General features: G+C 41.9%; 1 protein-coding gene across 4 annotated transcripts in view; it reads right to left on the bottom strand.

Annotated features, from left to right (window-relative positions):
• Positions 1–7,987, bottom strand: part of SHMT1 (serine hydroxymethyltransferase 1) — a 31,374-nt gene extending 23,387 nt beyond the window's left edge. For 3 of the 4 annotated variants that reach the window (XM_069087860.1, XM_069087859.1, XM_069087858.1), the window contains exon 1: positions 7,819–7,986. The gene's annotated coding sequence lies outside the window, so the exon portion shown is untranslated. Of the gene's footprint in view, positions 1–7,818 lie in introns of all 4 variants that reach the window. The other variant, XM_069087861.1, reaches the window with a different exon arrangement.
• Between the last annotated feature and the right edge of the window lie 13,880 nt (positions 7,988–21,867).

The raw sequence follows: 21,867 nt of genomic DNA, 5'->3' as shown, positions 1-21,867 counted from the left end.
GGAAGGAAGGAAGGAAGGAAGGAAGGAAGGAAGGAAGGAAGGAAGGTGGGAGCTGCACTGCCCAATTGGAACCGGCCAGTTGGGTCCCCATGGCCAGCATCAACGACTCACAGGTTGTGTCTGCCCTTTGTTCTGGTAGAAGACCATGCATCAGGAAGGTGATGCCTTGACATGCAAGTGAAGCAGATTTAAGGGAGGGAGGGCTGTGCAGTCACCAGCCTCACTCTCTCTCCTCTGGAGCCATATGGGTCCAGTGGCAAGATATAGATCAGGGATCAGGAAGACTATAGATGGCCCTGGAAACAGTGGAAGACCTTGACCAGGTATCAGTTTGAATGAGGCAATGCCCATTCAGAATCAAGGCTAGGTAAGAAATGAGGCAAAACAATGAGATAAAAAAAAAAAAAACCCAAAACAATCTGGGAGGGAGGGGGAAGACCCTCAATCAAACTGAGACCTGAGAAAGACCTTCCTTTAAAAAGGCCAAAGTCTCCCACTTCATGTGGGCCATCTCCAGTCTCTCTGATCTGCCGCTGGACTCGGATGGCTCCGGAGGAGAGAGAGTGAGGCTGCTGACAGCCCACCTTCCTGATGTCATGGTCTTCTTTGATAATGAAGGTAACAAGAATAGCCTATGTTCCATTTGGCCCCATAGGGCAGAACTAGCAGAAATGGGTGGAAATTGAGAAGAGGCAGGTTTAAGCTTTTGTAGTTTGTAGCTTTGATGGCCATGTGGGGATCCTGGCTCCCTTCTAAATTTCTTATTACCGTGTTTCCCCGATAATAAGACACTGTCTTATTAATTTTTTTTGACAGAAAAACACCAGAGGGCTTATTTTCAGGGGAGGGCTTATTTTAATGAACATTGACAGCAATTTTAATAAACAGGTAAATGTGAACAAAAAAATGTACCTTTATTCAATAAGCAAATCACTGGGGAAGAACAGGATGACGTGCTCACTGCTGCAGCTCTGGTTGGATGCAGCTCGGAGCGCGGCGTGCGTTTCGGGGGGGGGGGGGGGACAGTGCATACAGAGGGTACCGTAATGTAGCGTGTAGCGCAGGGGATGACCTTCACTACAGTAGCAATCTCAATAGGGCTTATTTTCGGGGCAGGGCTTATTTTAGAGGAATCTTACACAGTGAGGGGAGGGCTTATTTTCGGATAGGTCTTATTATCGGGGAAACACGGGTACTAACCATCTTGACTGGAAAGCCCCAGTTAATGTCTATTGTTGTATTTTTTTTTAGCAGTATACTTTATAGTAGCAATGACATTTATTTTATTATTTATAGAGATGTAATATTCTCATGTCCTGTGACTTAAAGCCCTTGTTTTTCTTTTATGCATTTTTTAAAGGGGGAAAGGCACAGCAATTGGGATTAAGTGATTTGCCCAAGGTCACACAACTAGTAAGTGTTAAGTGTCTGAGGCTGCATTTGAACTCGGGTCCCCCTGACTCCAGGTCTGGTGCACTTCACTGTACCACCTAGCCACCCCACACTGATCCTCTTTTGTAAGTCTTACTTTCTATCAGTTTGTTTAATCTTCCCAGGTTTCTCTAAATATATTCCTTTTGTCATTTCCTATGGCTCAATGATAATTAATGACAGTCATTCGTTAATTCTGACAGAATCAAGGAGGAACTGAAAAAAGAGAGGATATATTACCCTATACAAAGTTCAGGCAAGCAGACGTTAAAATGTCAGTACTTCCTTAGTTAAATTTAAGGTTTTACACAAAGCCATAAAAAATGCATAAGAAAAAACAGAGAGAGGCAGGAATGTCAAAAGGAAGCTCATGAAAACAAACAAATCCAAATCTGCTGACTTGGGGCCCTCCCCATCGGATCTCAAGACATCAAGGAAATTTTAAAAACCTGGTAGTAGATAAACTGGAGGGAAACTGATCATCCAAACATTGTAAGGAATTTAATGTACATAAAGAAGTGAGTAGTTTATAAACACAAGACTAAGCAACTTTGAGGGATGAGAAACTACCAGACAAAAAAATATTATGAAAACCATAGAAGGGAGGGCGGCTAGGTGGTGCAGCCGACAGAGCACTATCTTCATGAGTTCAAATCTAGCTTCAGAACCTACCAGCTGTGTGACCCTGGGCAAGTCACCTAACCTTATTAGACTCAGTTTCCTCCTCTATAAAATGAGCAGGAGAAGGAAAGGCAAACCATTCCGGTATCTTTGCCAAGAAAGCCCCAAAATGCGGTCAAGAAGACGACAGGACCAAAATGACTCAACAAAAACAACAAATACAGAAGGGAATGACTGAACGAATTTAGCTCCAGTACACATCTCTAGCCTTCTAAGATCCAGACAGACTGAACTTATGAAACTTATGTTCTCACTTGGCTTCTGCCTGGCCTCTGTACATTCATAAATGACTCTAACCCAAGTTTCTATGGCTGACCATTTCTGATTTCCTGGTAGCGGTGGCTGTGGCTCTGTTCATGAGCCAGGCCCACAGGAATTTCTATTAAGCCTTCTCAGGTGCGTGCAACCCCAGGGACTCATCTACCCCTCTTCTTTTCATTGATGATGGGGAAGGCCCAGAGGTAAGGAGGGATCAGGGCAAGGTCTAGGACCTTCTGGCAAAGAAGGGATTAGAAGTAAGAACAATGGTGACCAGGGCCTAGGTATGATGGTGATATTACACTGAAGGTTTCTACCCTCCCAAGAAAGGGAGGGTCACACAGGATCCCTAGGGTCCTCGTCTTCACTGTGTGTAGAGGGTGAGGAAAATGGTAGATGAAAGCAGTGACCAGTGACCCAGAGAGTGGTGATGGTAGATGTAAAAGCAGTAACCAGTGACCCAAGAAGAATCATGTATTTACAATATCTCTGGCATTTATCTGTCTCCACTTTTCTGTTCCTATTATCACTTACCTAGACCACTGGGGACCAGGACTGGGGTGGGGGGAACACAGCTATTAGGTATCAGTCCTAACCTGAGTTCAAATCCACATCAGACATTAACTGTGTGACTTTGTGTAAGTTACTGAACCCTGTTTGTTTCAGCTTTCTTATCTGTAAAATAAACTGGAGAAGAAAATGGCAAACCATTCCAATATCTGCCAAGAAAACCCCAAATTGGGTCATGAAGAGTCAGACAGGGCTGAAAACGCCTGAATTACAGCAGCATCCTAAAAGTTATTCAGGGGGCCATTCCCTTACCCTTCCCGTCACAGTATCATAGCCTTAAACATTCAGAAGGGGCTTAGAGAGCATTTAGTTCAAACTCTCCATTTTACAGATGACAACACTGAGGCCCAGAAAAGTAAAAAACTTGTCCATAGTCACGCAGCTAAATTACAATCAACAGAGGCACAGTGTGAATGCAGGTCCTCTGATTCTGAATTCAAGGTTTGTTGCATGAAGCAGGCTTCCTCAGTCGCCGTCAGAATAGTCTTTCTGCAGTTACCTGGTCAACCTTTGGCCTGGAACTCTTCAGAGTCTACTTTTACATAGGATTTATGAGCATGAGTATTCTCCCTACAGGCGTAAAGTTTCCAGGAGTTAACTTGTCCTCTAACACACTATAAGCTTTAGGAGCTGTTTTTCAAAACTGCCTTTGGCAGCTACTTTTTCCAGCAAATGATTTTTGTAATGAACTTTAAATACCTTTCAGCCATGAAGGAAGTCTTACATAAATACTCAAAGGACAGCTTATTTGCCAAAGTTATGCAAGACTGTAAGTGGACCTTCAGCATCCCAAACCTGCCATTTCTGGGCTAACTTTGAATGATAGTTAACACTTCTCAGGCACCCCTGCTAAGTGTTTTACAATGATGCTCACGCCAACCCTGGGAGGTGGGTGCTATCACTATTATACCATTATGTTATTATCTATTATAGATCTAATATATCTATTATACTATTATCTAATATATGGTAATATTAGATATCTACTTATCTAAAATATAATATACTACCTACTATACAATTATCACCATTTTACTGAGGAGGAAACTAAAGTAAACAGAGGTTAAGCAACTTGTAATTTCTGAACCAACCCTTTAGTTAAGCTAGTCATTACATCTCTGGATCTCAATTTTCCTCACCCGTAAGAGGTTAGACTATTTAATTCCTAAAGCTAAATCATTCCAAATCTCTGATCCTGTAACTATCTGCTAGGCAAACATGCAATTATAAAGGACTGAATAACCTAATAAATATCAAGGTTATTATTTAACTCCTTATTTTCGGACAGTAACAAATTACCAAAACACCAATCCCTAACCAGGTCTGACTTTGGGCCTGCTTTCTTATTAGCAGCTTTATAAATCCAAATCCCAGAAAAACACAAATCTTCAAGAATTGCTAATCAATTTAAACAAAGCCTAATAATACCCCCTTAACAGAGAGGCATTACTTTCCTTCGATGAAGTATTTCAGAGCAGTATAAAGAGTTAAATATAGTCCATGTTCCAGAAAGAGTAGACAGGCTTGGAATTATATCACTGTTGGTCCTATGCCTAACTTATTTGCAGCAACTCTGGGCTCTGCCCTCAAGCACGGGCAATGCAACCTAAGAAGCTTCATATCTGTTAACACACATACATTCCCTAAATCAAATTCAGGTGACCCACTGAAGCTTGCCTCTTATAGTGGCTGAAAACACTCCAGTCCTAAAACATAAAAACTCACGTTTGAACATTAACTACTCAAGGTCAAAAAACAAGTAAAGTGCAAAACGCAGCATTTCCCAGTCACCAAAGTGAAAGTCCATTTGGGAAATGCTCTCCTTCAAGTGGCAGACCTGTCTTTGAAGGGCTTCTGTTCCAACAGTCTGTTTCCTAACTCATTTCCACAAAGCTACTTATTTCTCTCAATATTTTATCGGTGTCACTGGATGAGAATATATTCAAAGAAGAACTGAGAAGGATCTAAGACAGTTAATGAGAGGATTAATGGGTAATGAGAGCACAAAAGAGGCTATCAATTGAGTCAGGAAAACCTGAGTTCAAGTCCTGACCCTGATAAATACTGGCTGTATGCCTCTGGCCAAGTCATTTCTCCTTTTCTTTTTTTTTTTAAAGCAATTGGGGTTAAGTAACTTGCTCAAGGTTACACGGCCAGTTATTTTGTGTGGGTGCCAAGTATCTGAGGCCGGAACCGATCCCGGGTCTCCCAACTCCTGGGCCTGAGCTCTTACTCACTGCACCGCCTGGCCACCCTCAAGTCACTTATCCTAAGGAACAGTTGTTAACGCACAAAGATGGAGGAAGTGGCATCAATTTATCAATATCATCCTTTGTTCCACCAAATCTAATCAAACCTAGTAAATTTCAAATTGACGCCAGGACTTGTTGTTTGTCCTTCCTTCTTGAAGAAGACCATGACATCAGGAAGGTGATTTATGACTTGCAAGTGAATTGGATTTAAGCGAGGGAGGACTGTGCAAAGTCAAGGTTTCTGGTCAAAACAGAAACTGCTATTCACACTCACTCTGAGCCATCAAGGCCCAATCAATGACCAAGTGAGGCTTGAGTTGGTCCATCAACTCAAGCCAGAGTGATGTGGGTTTAAGGCATGTTCTTTAATATAGGCAGGTGGCTAGGCGGCACAGTGAATAGAACACCAGCCATCGAATCAAGAGGACCTGAGTTCAAATCCTACCCCAGACACCTGACACTTACTAGCTGTGTGATCTTGAGCAAGTCACTTATCCCCAATTGCCCTCCTTTCCCCCCTCCAACAACAATGAAAAAAAAAAATCAAAAGAAATCTAGCCTGCAAACCCCAAGATATATTTTGAGTTTTTGGTGATCAAAATTTACATTCCTTTGGGCAGAGGCCCCAAAGGTAAGGGTATGATACCCTATGTGGACAGGGGAGAGGAGGGAAGGATAGAAGGAGAAGGGTAGAAGGAGGGAGGTAAGGAAAGAGGAAGAAGGGGAAGGAAGAAAGGAAGGACTTTATTCACTAAATCACCAGAAGTCCCTCTAACTACTGAATAATTCATTCACACCCTCCTCATTCCAGAAAAACACAGGGACTAGTTATCTACCAGCAGGAGACTCAGGATTTTCGAGCAGGACTCTTTGGACCTTTGCTATGGGCCTGCTTTTTTGAAACACCTGACTAAGCTCCCTCCCCTGAAATAAAAGTTTAATGGGGCCTCACACAGAGTTGCGCCTTGACGTAGAACATGGAATATTTTATAATTTATACAATTATTCAGTGAAATACTTGGCCTGGAGTTACTTCTGTTGAGCTCCCTGGGAGGAAAGTTACCATAGAAATGTTAAAACCCAAAGGTCAGTAAGTGTTAAGCATAGAACTTGGGGAAGGAGAGACACAAACTTAATTTGGGAGGATCAAAACGGGGTTGAAGACAATTGCACCAGTTTAGGGAAAGGGATCATTCATTAATTCAAGAAAAGCGCTGGGATTTGGAGTCCGAGGACAAGAACTCAAACCTCAGCTGTCCGTGCTTGTGTAACCTTAGTTTCTTTCTTTCTTTTTAGCTTTTTGGAGGGGGTAAGGTAGGGCAATTGGGGCTAAGTGGCCAATGTGAACTCAAGTCCTCCTGACTCTAGGGCCCTCGCCCAGTAACCTTAGTTTCTTTATCTACAAAAGGAGTGGATTGATTTAAATGATCCGAGTTCCTTCCGGCTCTAAATCCTGCGATTCTCTAGTAATCTACTACAGGGACACAACCAGGCTCTGGGGAATGGACATCTGGAATTTCTTCCCGGTAGGAAAATTCTACCCCTAGCCCAGATTGCAGCGCACCTTTAGAGGAATCTTAAATCTGAGTAGATAGACGGGCTCAGATAAGGCGCAGCGCTGCTAAGTGCCAGAGGCAGGATGGGAAAGCCAATCCTCTTTCAGTCGGGTCCAGTGCCCTCCACATTCAGACAAGCGGCGGGTTCCGAGAACAAAAGATCAGAACTCCAGAAGACACGTGCACACACTTTCCCCTCGGCTTAAAAAAAAAAAGAAACGGTACACGGAACTCCTCTGAAAACTCCCTGTTTTCCGATGGGCAACGTGCACTAGGAAACCCTGCCAGGTGCAGAGACCCCAACACTAAGTGGTCTTCCCGGACACACGAAGTCTTGGGCCTCATGCACTTGACCTTGGCTTGGGGGGAAAGAGCGGAAATCAGCTGCTCGCGACAAGTCAATCAAGACGCGCAGCCCGCGCCCGCACGGGCGTTTCCAGTCCCATCGGGTGCCAGATGTGCCCAGCAGCGCCAGGTCCTCCTACTCCGTGCACGGCTTCCGAATCATGGCACCTTTTTGGGGGAGGGGGAATTGATTGCATATCATATACACATATATATCTATGTCTTCGGCGAAGCTAATTCTCAGCGCACACGCACGAAATAAAATACACAGGGTTACAACGGAACGCCTCTGGTGAAACATTGTATCTAGAGGCGAATAACAACAGATCCACCGAGTTCGGCTCGCCCCACAGTTACATCCGGATTGCCAGGAGAGCTCCCAGAATTCAGGGGAGGGTGGGGTCCGGGGCTTTGAACTCGCCGGAGGTCGGGGCGCGGGCGCAGCTGCTGCGGCCACGCTGATCCGCGGGCCGGGGCGGGGGGCCCTCCTGCTGCGCAGGACTCTCAGGGAGGGCGGGAAATCTCGGTTGGGGGGCGTCTCCGTTATCTGCTAGTCTCCACGGCAACACCCCCAACCACTTAGGACCCCGGGACCCCCGGGGACCTCCCAGAGGCAAGAGCGCGCGCACGCCACGTGATGCGGCTCCCCAGACCAGGCCTTGACGGGCCGAGGAACCCGTGGAGCGCACATTTGGGGGAGCCCCAACGCCGGCCCCAGTCCCTACCTGAGCCGGCACTAATCCGCAAGTAGCAGCGGAGCACCCGAGCGCGACCTTCTTCAGTCCAGGGATAGAGCTGTCCCTCCACTCAGCCCGCCCCCTTTCCAGTCCCGCCAGATACTATAGGCGGGAATGCGTGGGAGGGGTGGGCGGAGCCATGAGGCCTGGGACTGGACACGAGGAAGCAAGTTTTGCTCCGCCCCACGGAACGCTATAGGCGGAAATGGCGGTGGTGGGCGGAGCCTCGCTCCGAGATTGGGCTGGAGGGAGTAAGTTTTCTCTATGGGTGATCTCTATTTGGCGCCCCGCCTTTCCTCCACCGACCTCCGTCCATTGGCAGAAATGACAATGGTGGGCGGAGCCACTCAGCCCGAGCGGGCAGGAGGGCTCAAGCTTTTGCTAGGACTGAGAGGTGTCTATTTCGCTCTGCTCTGGTCCCTCCACCGAGCCCCGCCTCTTCTCGGCTCTGGGCAGGAATGGCAGGGGTGGGCGGACCCCCGTGTCCTAAGAGAGGGCACTAGGGTGCAGTTTCGCAAAGAATGGGAGGTGACCGGGCTCTCCGTCTCACCACGCTAATAAGGGAGAAACAGATGGGGCTGTCATACTGGTCCTAGAGTGGAGCCGCCCCCTTTCAAGCTAGATTTAAAAAATGAGTTTTCTCGGCATTTGCATGCCCCAGTGGGCCAAGTTCAACCGACCTGCCAACCCAAAGCTTAAATAACCTATTATTTCTCAAACTAGCACTCTCCTTGGATTCTTAACTGCTGCCACACGAATCCAAGCCCTCATTTCTTATGTGGTTTAGGCAGAGTGTCAAAAAGCATTTATTAAGCACGTGTATGTATGCGTATGCATGTATATGTGTACATACATACATAAAATTACATATATGCATATGCAAATAAAGACACACATACATAGTTCAAACTACTATACCTTACCTGCGGGTTCTTGGCCCAAAGGGCTATCTATACATACATTCTGTTCGCTGAAACCTCGCACGATATCTTGGACTTTACAGGCTAGATTTCCTTCTTAAAGATCATACCTTAAACCCAAATCACTCTGGCTCTCATTGACTGGTCAACAATAGGTCACTCGGTCACTGGGCCCTGACGGCTCAAAGTGAGTATAAATGTCAATTGATTTTCTTTTGACCAGAAACCTTGAGGGTCTTCCCTTCCCAGATTGATTTTTTTTTTTTTTTGATCAGGTTAAAGAGGCCATTCTTTACCTCATTACTGAATGGGGTTGCCTCAGCCAAACTGAGACCTATTAAAGACCTTAGCTTAAAAAGCATCCCATCCCATCCAGGGCTTTCTCCAGTGGTCCTGATACATATTTTGCCACTGGACCTAGTGAGTGAGGTTGATGACTTTGCACAGCCCTCTCTCACTTCAATCTAATTCGCTTGCAAGTCAGGACATGGCCTTCCTGATGTGGTGGTCTTCTTCCAGAACAAAGGACAAACAATAACAGGGAGCCAGTCAGTGAAAAGGCATTGAGTCAGCAGATGAAGTGTCATAAGGGAGAAATAGAAGGCCAATGTCTCTGGATTGTGGGGAGTGGGGAGGAGAATGAGTGCAGGAAGCTTGTACGAGTAGGGGAAGGTTTTAAAAGCCCGAGGAGTTTGTATTTGATCCTGGAGGTGATAGGGTGCCCTAGATTTGAGATTGGAGTGGGGAGAGACAAGCAGGGATACCAATTAAATGTCTGTTGTAATAGTACAAGCTCTGCAAAGCCAATGGTCAATTTTTCTGGAATTTTGCAAGCCAATTAAACAGCCAAATGCAATCGGTTCCTGCACCAGAAATGTTGTCAGTTTAAAAGAATTAGTCCAACCAAAGCAGATGTTATTTTCAATACATTATTGCCTACTTTAACTTATTGTCTTTATTTTTTGGAGGGGGAAGGCAGGGCAATTGGGGTTAAGTGACTTGCCCAAGGTCACACTGCTAGTAAGTGTTATGTATCTGAGGCCGGATTTGAACTCAGGTCCTCCTGACTCCAGGGCTGGTGCTCTGTTCACTGTGCCACCTAGCCACCTCCTCATTGTCTTTATTAATGAATATTTGACTACCAAAAAATAATTTTATAGAACTAGAAAAAAACAATAACAAAATTCATCTGAAAGAACAAAAGGTCCAGAATATCAAGGGAATTAATAAAGAGAAATGCAAGGGAAAGTGGCCTAGCCATACCAGATCTTAAATTGCATTGTAAAGCAGCAATCATCAAAACTACTTGGTACTGGCTAAGAAATAGAGTGGTGGATCAGTGGAATAGGTTAGGAATGCATGAAACAATAGTTAATAATCAGAGTCATCTACTATTTGATAAATCCAAAGACTCCAACTTCTGGGATAAGAACTTACTGTTTAATAAAAACTGCTGGGAAAACTAGAAAATAGCATGGCAGAAACTAGGCATAGATCAACATCTTACACCATATACCAAGAAAAAGTCAAAATGGATATATGATTTAGAGATAAAGGCTGATACTATAAACAAACTAGGAGAACTCAGAATAGTTTACCTGTCAAATCTATGGGGGTGGGAAGAATTTATGATCAAACAAGAGATAGAGAACATTATGAAATGCAAAATGGATGATTTTAATTACATTAAATTAAAAAGTTTTGCACAAACAAAGCCAATGCAAGATTACAAGGAAAACAGAAAGCTGGGAAACAATTTTTACAGCCAATGTCTCTGAGAAAGACCTCATTTCTAAAATATATTAAAGAACTGAATCAAATTTGTAAGAATACAAGTCATTCCTCAGTTGCTAAATGGTCAAAGGATATGAACAGGCCATTTTCAGAGGAAGAAATTAAAGTTATCTATAGTCATATGAAAAAATGTTCTTGACTAGAGCTATTGACGATTATTATTCATTTTTATTTAGTTTTATAAATATTTACTAATATATTATATTTAAATATATAAATATAATAAATATTTACTAATATTTTATCCTTATTTATATTATTATATAAAAACTATTGATTAGAGAAATGCAAATCAAAACAACTCTGAGGTACCATATCACACCTATCAGATTGGCTAACATGACAAAATGGGAAAATGATAAATGTTGGTCAAGATGTGGGGAAATTAGCATGGAACACTAATGCATTGTTTCTGGGGTTGTGAACCGATCCAACCATTCTAGAGAGCAATTTGGAACTATGACCAAAGGGCTATAAAACTGTGAATACCCTTTGACCCAGCAATACCACGTCTAGGTCTGTTTCCCAAAGAGATCATAAAAAGGGGGAAAAGACCCACATGTACAAAAATATTTATAGCAGCTCTTTTTGTGGTGTCAAAGAACTAGAAATTGAAGGGAGGCCCATCAGTTGGGAAATGGTTGAACAAACTGTGGTATAGGAATGTAATGGAACACTATCGTGCTATAAGAAATTATGAGCAGGCAGACTTCAGAAAAACCTGGAAAGATTTATATGAACTGATGCTGAGTGAGGGGAGCAGAACCAAGAGAACATTGTATATAGTAACAGCCACATGGCGCTATGACTGACTTTGATAGATTTAACTCTTCTCAGCAATGCAAGGATCCAAGACAACTCCAAAAGACTCATGATGGAGAATGCCATCTACCTCCAGAGAAAGAACTTTGGAGTCTGAATGCGGATGAAAGCAGACTATTTGCTCTCCTTCTCTTTTGTTGTCTTGTTTTGTTTCTTCTTTCTCATGGCTCCTCCCATTAGTCCTAACTCTTCTTTATATCATGACTAATGTGAAAATATGTTTAGTATGGATCTATAAATAGAGCCTATGTCAGACTGCATGACATCTTGGGGACCGGGAAGGAAAGGGACGGGAAGAAAATTTTAAACTCAAAATCTTATGGAACTGAATGTTGAAAATGAAAGATAAATTAATCATAAAAAAATTAATGTTTGAAATCAAACATTTGCTTTTTGTTTGATGGTGTTAATATGATGCTGGGGAAAAAGTTTAGAGTAGCTACAAAGTTCCCTAGAAAATTTATCTAACATTATTTGAAACCATTTAAATTGTTGATTGCAATTATCAGTTGACAATTCAGCATCTGAAATAAAACTAATCATTGAAAAGTATTTCTGAATAAAATTTATTTTATTTATCAGCAATCTGTTAAAAATCAAACCAAACTAGAAACTATAGCTAAATAAACAGAACTTAGTAAAACTGGTCAAGTAAAAGGGCTGAGATGGGCTCACCATGTAGTTTATGAACTGTTACTGCTTTATGGCTTTCATTCTGCATATGTGTGTTTTTCTCCTTCTGGTTTGCCAAAGAGATTAGCTAACACTACTTGCTTCCAATACCTTGCTTTAATGATTGACTTTCTTGAAGAATTTTTTATTACTTTCAACAGCATTGCAATGAAGATTAACAGTCAGAAAGTACAAAAATTAATCAAATGCATCATGAAAGCTTTGGAAAGTTTTAAGATTGTTACTGGAAAACAAGAATCTCAAGTGGATTATTAAATCAAACAGGTTTAAAGACATTCCATTTTATAAAGATGATAAGTTTAATCCTTTTCCTAGGAAAAGGATTATTAGAAATACACTTCAATACATGAACTTATTTTGCTTATCAGACCAAAATAATGAAAATTTTTTTAATTATTTAGATTTATTAGAACTATCTATCTATTATACATAAGGGCAGCTAGATGTCACAGTGGATAAAATGCCAGGCCTGGAACCAGGAAGGCCAAAGGTGACCTTGAGGGGCTGGGTGACTCCGGGCAAGTCATTTAACCCAGTTTGCCTCAGTTTCCTGATCTGGAAAGGGAAATGGCAAAACACTCCAGTATCTTTGCCAAGAAAACCCCAGAAAGGAGTCACAAAGAGCTGGAAACAACTGATAAGGACTGAGCAACAAGCAAATTGGCCTTATGAGAAACTAGCTTTACCACGAATAGTTGGTGAAAAAAAATTGTATCATTTAAGTGATATTTTAAAGCATGAAATTGATTTGAATGATTTTCAGAATTTTATAACTGATGATATAGAAACAAACAATATGCTAATCATTGGAACTACAGCATACAAAAAACTAAAAAGACAGTTAGTACTATTGCAATTAATAGTGCTAAAGTAAAAAAAAAGGACTCAGTTAAAGGAATATAATTATGTATATGTATTACAATATATTAAATGTAATATATAAGGAATGTAATTATATCATATATAGTTATAAGGAATATAATTTGGGACATTGTGTCACATAAAATTTAATGACAATAACTTTATTGGGAAATGACCAGATTGGGGTGCAGTGCTGACTTGCAGCTGTCGGTTGGCTATGAATAAAGAGTTGGGCAAAAATCATTTAAAGCATTTTTCTTGGCTTGACTTGACAGTGGGGGCCAGTCCTCGGGGCATGTCTTGGCCACATGCTGCCTGCTGCCCACCCACATAGGGGATTTATGAGCATGATGATATGTAATCTAGGACCTGTATTCAGAACATGGGAATGTATTCTGTGACTATTTCTTGCTTTCTTACTGCATGGTGTGTGAACAGGCCAATCGTATTCTCTTTCCTAGTGGCAAATGAGGCAAGAACTACTGTAAGCCTCTAGAGGGAAGAGGGAGAGAGCCCCACCCCAGGCTGACCTGTGGCTTTGAATGCATGGCATGGCTGCTTCTTCTCTTCCTGTGGTGTTTCTTACTCCCCACTCTCAGGGGAATGAATATCTGAGGTGGCTTCAGCCTTTGAAAGGTTGGAAAAGTCACCAGAGGTGACTTGAGAGGCCTAAAATGACATGGCCTATATGCAAATTTGTTTTGCTTGATTATACATATTTATTATAAGGGCTGATTTTTTAAATGGGAAAAGATAGTGGAGAGAGAAAATATATTTTTGTATATTAAGCAAAAATTAATTTTTAAAAAAGGATAATACAGTAAGAAGTTGCTACAAAACTTTCCCCTTATAACCCTGGACTTCACTCTCCCACAAATACATACAACATCCATAGGAAAAGTAGACGCAAATTTTGTTGTTCAGTCATGTCTTCATGACCCAATTTGGGGTTTACCTTGGCAAAGATACTGGAGTGTCTTGCCATTTCCTTCTCCAGCTCATTTTACAGATAAATAAACTGAGGCAAATAGTGTAAAATGACTTGCCCAGGGTCACACAGTTAATAAGTGTCTGAGGCTGGATTTGAACTGAGGAAGGTGAGTCTTGTTGACTCCAGGCCCAGCACTCTATCCATTGCACCATCTAGCTGCCTTAGATAGAAACTTAAGACTTTTTGTTGTTGCTGTTAACATGTCCTTCATTTTCAGAGGAACAATGACATCACAGGGTGATGTCTTGATTTTCTGGTGAATGGTGAATTGATTTAAGTGAGGCAGAGTTGCACAAAGTTGTCAGCCTCTCTCTCTTCCAGAGCCTTCAAAGCCCAGTGGCAAGACAAAAGTCAAGACAACTGGAGATGACTTGGGATGAAGTGGACGACCTAGCTATGCAAGCTCTAAGCTCTCCACAGAACCTTCCTCACCTGCCTTCATGGCTGTTGGAACAAATCGTTCTCATCCACCCATTCTGCTGGAGGAAGTCTTCACATGCTTGGGGAAGACACCCCCCTAACTCACCAAAGAGTGTGAGGCACGTGGGTTACCTTCCACCTGGTTTATCCCGTCTGTGGAGACTGTTTACCAAGATGTAGCTGTTATATGTGCTATTGTGTATGCAGCAGGTGGATAAGCGGTCCTGAAAAGGGCTAGCAAGCCCTCATACCAGAGGGGCCAGTCCTGGGAGTACACACAAGGGGACCACATTGGGCAAAGGGGTGATCAACAACCTTAGTTGTTGTAGTACTGCTAGGAAGCCCTCCTCTCTTCTCCTTGAGTCCTTGCTCAGCTCTCTGATGGGTGAGCTGGGATCTGGGGACGGGTTCCCCTTTTGGAATCTATCACTGGCATTTCCACCACAAGAGGTCACATAACGCCTTCCTTGGGTGGTCTTCCCACATCTCTCTACGTTTACTGTGTCTCCCTATTCCTGATGCAGACACTTCCCGTGCTATCAGCCACTTCAAGAATGCAGTAGCTACCTCCCAGACCTCTGGACCTTTGAAAACTCATTAAGTTTACCACCAGCCCTGGACACATCTATCATGAGACACTCATTCACTTAATATCAGGAAAGAACCAACATAAGTAAGTCAGAGGTGACCATGTCTTCACAGACACAGACTTGGGTGAGAGGCAGGGCAATGGCCTCCCCTTCCTTCCCCCCCCCCCCCCCCCCCCCCCACACCTGCCTCCTCCAGTTCTCTGGATGAGTGGATGGGAAGGACTTTGGCCTTAGAGGCCAGTTAGGAAACTTTTCATCCTCACACTTTGTGAAGTCACCAGTTAGAAGTAGGCTCCCCCAGTGTTCTGTGTAGTCACAGGCAGAAGCTATCTGTGCAGGCATTATACTTTTATGAGTTGATACAGAATATAGAAAATAGACCTAGGAGAACAAGGTAGAAGAAGGTTAATAATGTGATTGATTTTAGCACTCTGGGTCAGAGGAATTCTAATCAATTGCAATAACTCATTTTGGTCCTGGAGAATAAATGATGAAACCTGCTTTCTTGGAATGCTGCATAAGTAATTAGACTTGGCTAGTTTTGCTTAACTTTCTTTGATATAAGGGAAAGTTCATTTGGGGTAGGGTGGAGTAGGGTGGGGAGAGTCGTGATTTTACGATGTGGACATTCCTTGTCTATCATGCCTATAATATAAGAGAAACAAGCTCAATCACAACCTCTCTGGAACACACAATTATCAATATTAAAAGCAAATCCTTACCTAAATTAAACAACATATTTAGTGCCATACCAATCAATCTGCCAAAAAACTACTGTGTAGAGCTAGAAAAAATAGTAGCAGAATTCATTTGGAGGAACAAAAGGTCCAAAATATCAAGGGAATTAATGAAAAGAAATGCTAGGAAGGTGGACTAGCCATACCAGATTTTAATCTGAATTATAAAGCAGCAGTCCTCAAACTACTTGGTACTGGCTGAGGAATAGAGCGGTGGATCAATGGAATAGATTGGGTACACGAGACTTAGCAGTCAATGACTATCATAATCTACTGTTTGATAAACCCAAAGACCCCAGTTTTGGGGATAAGAACTCACTATTTGACAAAAACTGCTGGGAAAACTGGAATATAGTATGGCAGAAACTGGGCATAGACCATTATCTAACACCATACACCAAAATCAAGTCGAAATGGGTGCACGATCTAGGTATACTGATACTGTAAGCAATCTGGAAGAGCAAGAAATAGTTTACCTGCCAGATTTATGGAGAAGGGAAGATTTTATGATGAAACAAGAGGTAGAGAGCATTATAAAATGCAAAATGGATAATTTTGATTACATTAAATTGAAAAGTATCTGTACAAATAAAGCCAGTGTAACCAAGATAACCAAGGGGAGTGGAAAATTGGGAAAGAATTTTTATAATCAGTGTCTCTGATAAAGGCCTCATTTCTAAAATATACAAAAAATTGAGTCAAATCTATAAGAATACAAGTCATTCCCCAATTGATAGATGGTCAATGATATGAACAGGCAGTTTTCAGAGGATGAAATTAAAGATATCTTATAAGCACATGAAAAAATGCTCCAAATCACTATGGATTAGAGAAAAGCAAATCAAAACAGCTCTGAGGTACCGACATCTCACCAGCCAGAGTGGCTAAGATGACAAAACAGAAAATTGATAAATGCTGGAGAGGATGTGGACAAATTGGAACACTAATGCATTGTTGGTGGAGTTGTGAACTGATCCAACCATTTTGGAGAGCAATCTGGAACTATGCCCAAAGGGCTATAAATAAGTGCATACCCTTTGACCCAGCAATACCACTTCTAGGGCTGTATCCCAAAGAGATTATAGAAGTGGGAAGAGGACCCATATGCACAAAAATATTTATAGCAGCTCTTTTTGTGGTGGCAAAGAATTGGAAATCAAGGGGATGCCCATCAATTGGGGAATGGCTGAACAAGTCATGGTATATGAATGTAATGGAATACTATTGTACTATAAGAAATGAGGAGCATCCAGACTTCATAATAACCTGAAAAGACTTATATAAACTGATGCTGAGTGAGAAGAGCAGAACCAGGAGAAATTTGTACACAATCACAGACACAACGTATGTGTGATGACTAACATTGATAGACTGGGCTCCTCTCAGCAATGCAGGGTTAGAAGACAACTCCAAAAGACTCCTGGTGGAGAGAGATGTCCACATCCAGAGAAGGGGCTGCAGTCTGAATGCAGATTGAAGCAAACGACCTGCTCTTTTTTTCTTGTTTTTTGTTTGTTTATTTGTTTCTTCTTTCCCATTGTTCATTCCATTAGTTATGATCCTTCTTTACAACCTGACTAATGTGTAATGTGAAGGTATTTGTAGATCCTATACTTGACTGCATGCTGCCATGGGGCGGGGGGCGGGGAGAGGGAGGAAGAAAATTTGAAACTCAAGGGATTATGGAAGTGAATGTTGTAAACTAAAAGCAAATAAACAAATTAAATTTTTTTAAAAAGCAAATCCTTATTCAGGGTCAGTTTCAAATTCTGGGACTCCATCCAGTGGCAAGTTTATGAACTACTGCCCCCAAACCTACCCTGTTTTTAGCACAAAGCTGCAGTTTTTAGGGAGGAAACATGATATAGTGGACAGATGACCAAAGGTGGAATCAGGAGATCTAGGGTTCATATCTCAGTTTTGACCTGAACCATGTGGTTACTTATGGGCAAGGTTCATAATATTTTTGAGCCTCAGTTTCCTCATCTGTCAAATGGGGATACTAATCAAGCAAGAGTCATTATATCAGAAGACACTCACCTCCCCCTAACCCCAGATTGTTTGAAAAAGTGGGAAGACATGGATATGGAACTTTCCGTGCAGCCTCAGCCTTGGGGCATATGGTGGTTAGTTCTGCAGAGCTTTTTTCCCCTTTCTTTTTACACTTTATTCTACAGAGGGGTTCTCTGGAAGGGAGCGGAGGGAGAGATAAGTGGGGAAGCTAGGAGATAAATAAAAACCAAAAGATAAAAATAAACAGCATACAAACAAACATATGTACAGGCATGCTTCACCAAGTACAGGGAACATAGAACGTTTGAATTGCTGATTAGACTCTGTATTTCCCAGACATTTTGGGACTGCTCAGCAATATTCACACTGACCTCAGACCTGCAGCGTCCAAACAAATCACAGTAATATCATTGTTGGTCTGGATAGTCTACATCTCCAGCTGCAGGACAGGCTTCTCCCTTCTCTAAATTGCAGCTATTGAGAAAATCTTTTCCTGGGAGGCTGGAGGCTGCTGCCCGATTCCCAAACTTAGGGGCTTCCACACTCTAGGTTAAGAAACAGGTAACCCCCCAAGGCTAGAAACATCCATTTTCAGGCATTTGATCATGACCTGTGCTCAGAAAAGCAGAGGCAGAAGAGATATCTGGAACTGCAGATCCAGAAACTGCCCTGTGGCTCACCTGTCATGGGTTTGCACAGGCTGCTCCCCAAGTATTTCTCTTGCAAACTACCATTTTCTGCTTCTGAGATTGGGGTGAAGGAAATAATCCCCTTCCTTCCAACCTTCACTGCCCCCTGGTCTGAAAGTCTAAGAGAGAGGGGAAAGGGAACAAGCATTTGTTAAACACCTACTATGTGCCAAGCACTGTGTTAAGCATTTTAAAAATATTTGATCGTTACAAGAATTCTTGGAGTCAGATGCTTGTTATTATCCCCATTTTATAGTTGAAGAAACTGAGGCACACAGGTTAAGTGACTTGCCTAGGGTCACACAGCCAGTACATATCTGAGACCAAATTTGAATTCAGGTCTCCCTAACTTCCAGATATGAATTCAGATCTTCTTTTCAACTCCAGGCCTAGCACTCAATCTATTTTACCACCTAGCTGCCTCTAGAGAAAAAAGAAGGCTCAGGATTGATAACTACATTTAAGTTAGTGTTGTTTTCATTTATATTATTGTAGTCATTGGCACAAAGACAAGCCAGGAAATCAGGAGAGTTTCCAGCAGGAAGGCCTCACCAGTCTTCTAGCATCTGGGCAAAGAGGCAACATGTAAAGGGGAATATTTAAAAAACTGCTAGGAAAAAAATTCTTTAAGTTGCTAGGGAACACAAGGAATTTTACCTGTGGAATTACCAAAAGGCAGGAGAATTGGTGAAGAGTTCAATTAACAAATATTTATTGAATATGTATTATGGACCTGACACAGTGCTAGGCACTAGACATACAATAAATTAGTTAAATTGCTTCTTCTGTTCACACAAATAAAGTCAGATCTAAACAGTTGGAAAAATATTAATTGCTCATGGGGAAGCTGAGCCAATATAATAAAAATTACAATTCTGCCTAAATTAATCTGCTTATTCAGTGCCATACCAATTAAACTATCCAAAAATTATTCTGTAGAGCTAGGAAAAAATTAAAGAATAAAAGGTCAAGAATATTAAAGGAATTGATAAAAACAAATGCAAAGGACAGTGCCCTAGTTGTATCAGACCTCACACTATATTACAGAGTAATGGATCAGTGGAATAGATTAGGTACACGATACATAGTAGAAATGACCATAGATAAACCCAAGGATCCCAGCTTTTGGGACAAGAACTCGCTATTTGACAAAAACTGCTGGGAAAACTAGAAAATATATGGCAGAAACTAGGTATAGACTTGCATCTCTGTTTACTCTATACACTCCATATACTGCATACCTTGATAAGGTCAGGATGGTGTAACGGTGATGGGTATTTGAAGATCTTCCCTTCCCACTATAGGCCTGTGGTGGGAGGAATTTGCTGAAGGATGAAGCAGAATCAATGCAATCAAGATTAGAAAGAAAGGAGAAGAGTAGGGGATATTTTTAATAGCAAGTATCTCTGATAAGATATGTCTTTATCTCTGAGAAAGGCCTCATTTTTTTTTAAGCAATCAGGGTTAAGTAACTTGCTCCAGGTTACACAGCCAGTTATTTCTGGGTGTGGTGCTAAGTATCTGAGCCCAGATTCGATCCCAGGTCTCCCGACTCTGGGGATGGTGCTCTTACTCACTGCACTACCTGGCTACCCCTAAAAGGTCTCATTTTTTAAATATATAGAAAACTGAGTCAAGTGTATAAGAATGTAAAGCATTCCCCAATTGATAAATGATCAAAGGATATGAACAGGCAGTTTTCAGACGAAGAAATCAAAGCTATTTACAGTCATATGAAAAAATTCTCTAGATCACTACTAATTAGAGAAATACAGATTAAAACAACTCTGAGGTACCACTTCACACCTATCAGATTGGCTAATATGACAGAAAAGGAAAATGATAAATTCTGGAGGGGATGTGGGAAAATTGGGACACTAATGCACTGTTGTGAGTTGTGAACTGAAACAATCCTTCTAGAGATCATTTTGGAACTATGTCCACAGGTTGATCAAACTCTACATACCCTTGTAATGGAAATGCAAATTTAAAGATCTTCCCTGCCTCTAGGCTAAAGTGCACCTGGAGCCTGGGGTGGGAGGCTTGTTTTTCAGTAGATGCTTTTTGATTGGCCAGTGGGTCCAGAAGGTTGTTACATTCTCCAATCCAGGAGAAGGCTGTATAATCCTTGACGTGAGGCTTTGTTTTAGGGCTCACTTTGAGAAGTGTTCTGTCATTTGATCAGATGAGACTCTGGGAAGCCGTTGTTGAGAGTCCCCCAGCTTTGAAAAATCCAGATGTTGATTTGGTATGATGTAATGGTTGGACAGTTTGGAAACCTGTCTACCTGATCTGTTTCTCTGTCTTGATAATTCTGTCTGTATATTCTGAAGTTCGTGGTGCTGACCTTTTTCCCTTGAACTAGGTAAATGATACATATTTGACTGATTAAAGTAAGCTTGTTAACCCATTTTGAGTTGCTTTCCTTTAGCAAAGCAGATCTAAGAACCTGTGTTGGCAGCCATCCTGGGCACGCTGAGGTGCTTGCTGCTACAACCCTGTGATCCAGCAATACCACTACTAGATCTCTATCCCAAAGAAATTATAAAAAAGGGGAAAGGACCTACATGTACAAAAATATTTATAGCAGCTCTTTTTGAAGTGGCAAAGAATTAGAAACTGAGGGGATGCCCATCAGTTTGAATGACTGACCAAGTTGTGGTATACAATTGTAATGGAATGCTATTGTGCTATAAAAAATGACAAGCAGGATGCTATCAGAAAAACCTGGAAAGACTTGCATGACCTGATGTAAAGTGAAGTTAGCATAACCAGGAGAAAGAACATTGTACACAGTAACAGCAAGTCTGTATGATGAACCATGAATGACTTGTCTATTTTCAGCAATTCAATGATCTAAGACTCTAAAGGACTTAAGATGAACAATGCTACCCACCTCCACAGAAAGAACTGATGGAATCTGAATGCACACCAAAGCATACTATTTTTCTCCTTCCTTCCTTCCTTATGAGTGAAAGAAGTGAAAACTTCTCAGACTATACTCTAAAATTTAGCAAAGCTTTTTGTGGGAAACAGGCCATCATATGATTTACAAGGACTCAAAACTCAAAGCGGTAGGGAGGAAGTCCCCCCTCTCCTCAGTGACACCTCAGCATAAGATGTGCCAAATAAGGACAGAAGTGCTTTCTCAAATGTACATTGTCTGCTGTTTCCTTGTTCCGGTACTTGTGGTAGATTGCTGCCCTTAGATTGTGCACCTGACTTCCAGCCAATGGAAGAAAGGGTCAGCAGGGAGGTGGGAGAGAATGCCGTGTTAGGGCTTTATAACTTTGCCATTTCCTTTTGTAAACTTCTTCTCCTCCCTGACCATTTGTCAGGAGGGTGGCCCTTTCTCAAGATTGTAATAAACATTCTTTTCTGCTTCCTACCTTAAGAAGCCTCTGTGCATTGTTTGGGTAAGGATCTCTGTTGCACACAGTTTTGGGGTGCACACCCTTCTTTCCTTCCTTCCTTCCTTCCTTCCTTCCTTCCTTCCTTCCTTCCTTC

This window comes from Petaurus breviceps, unplaced genomic scaffold (assembly GCF_028583685.1).
Source record: "Petaurus breviceps papuanus isolate PSGF00001 unplaced genomic scaffold, PetGlider_PUasm1.0 183, whole genome shotgun sequence".
Taxonomy (NCBI): domain Eukaryota; kingdom Metazoa; phylum Chordata; class Mammalia; order Diprotodontia; family Petauridae; genus Petaurus; species Petaurus breviceps.
Note: the sequence above shows the minus strand (reverse complement) of the source record. Positions and strands in the feature narration are given on the sequence as shown.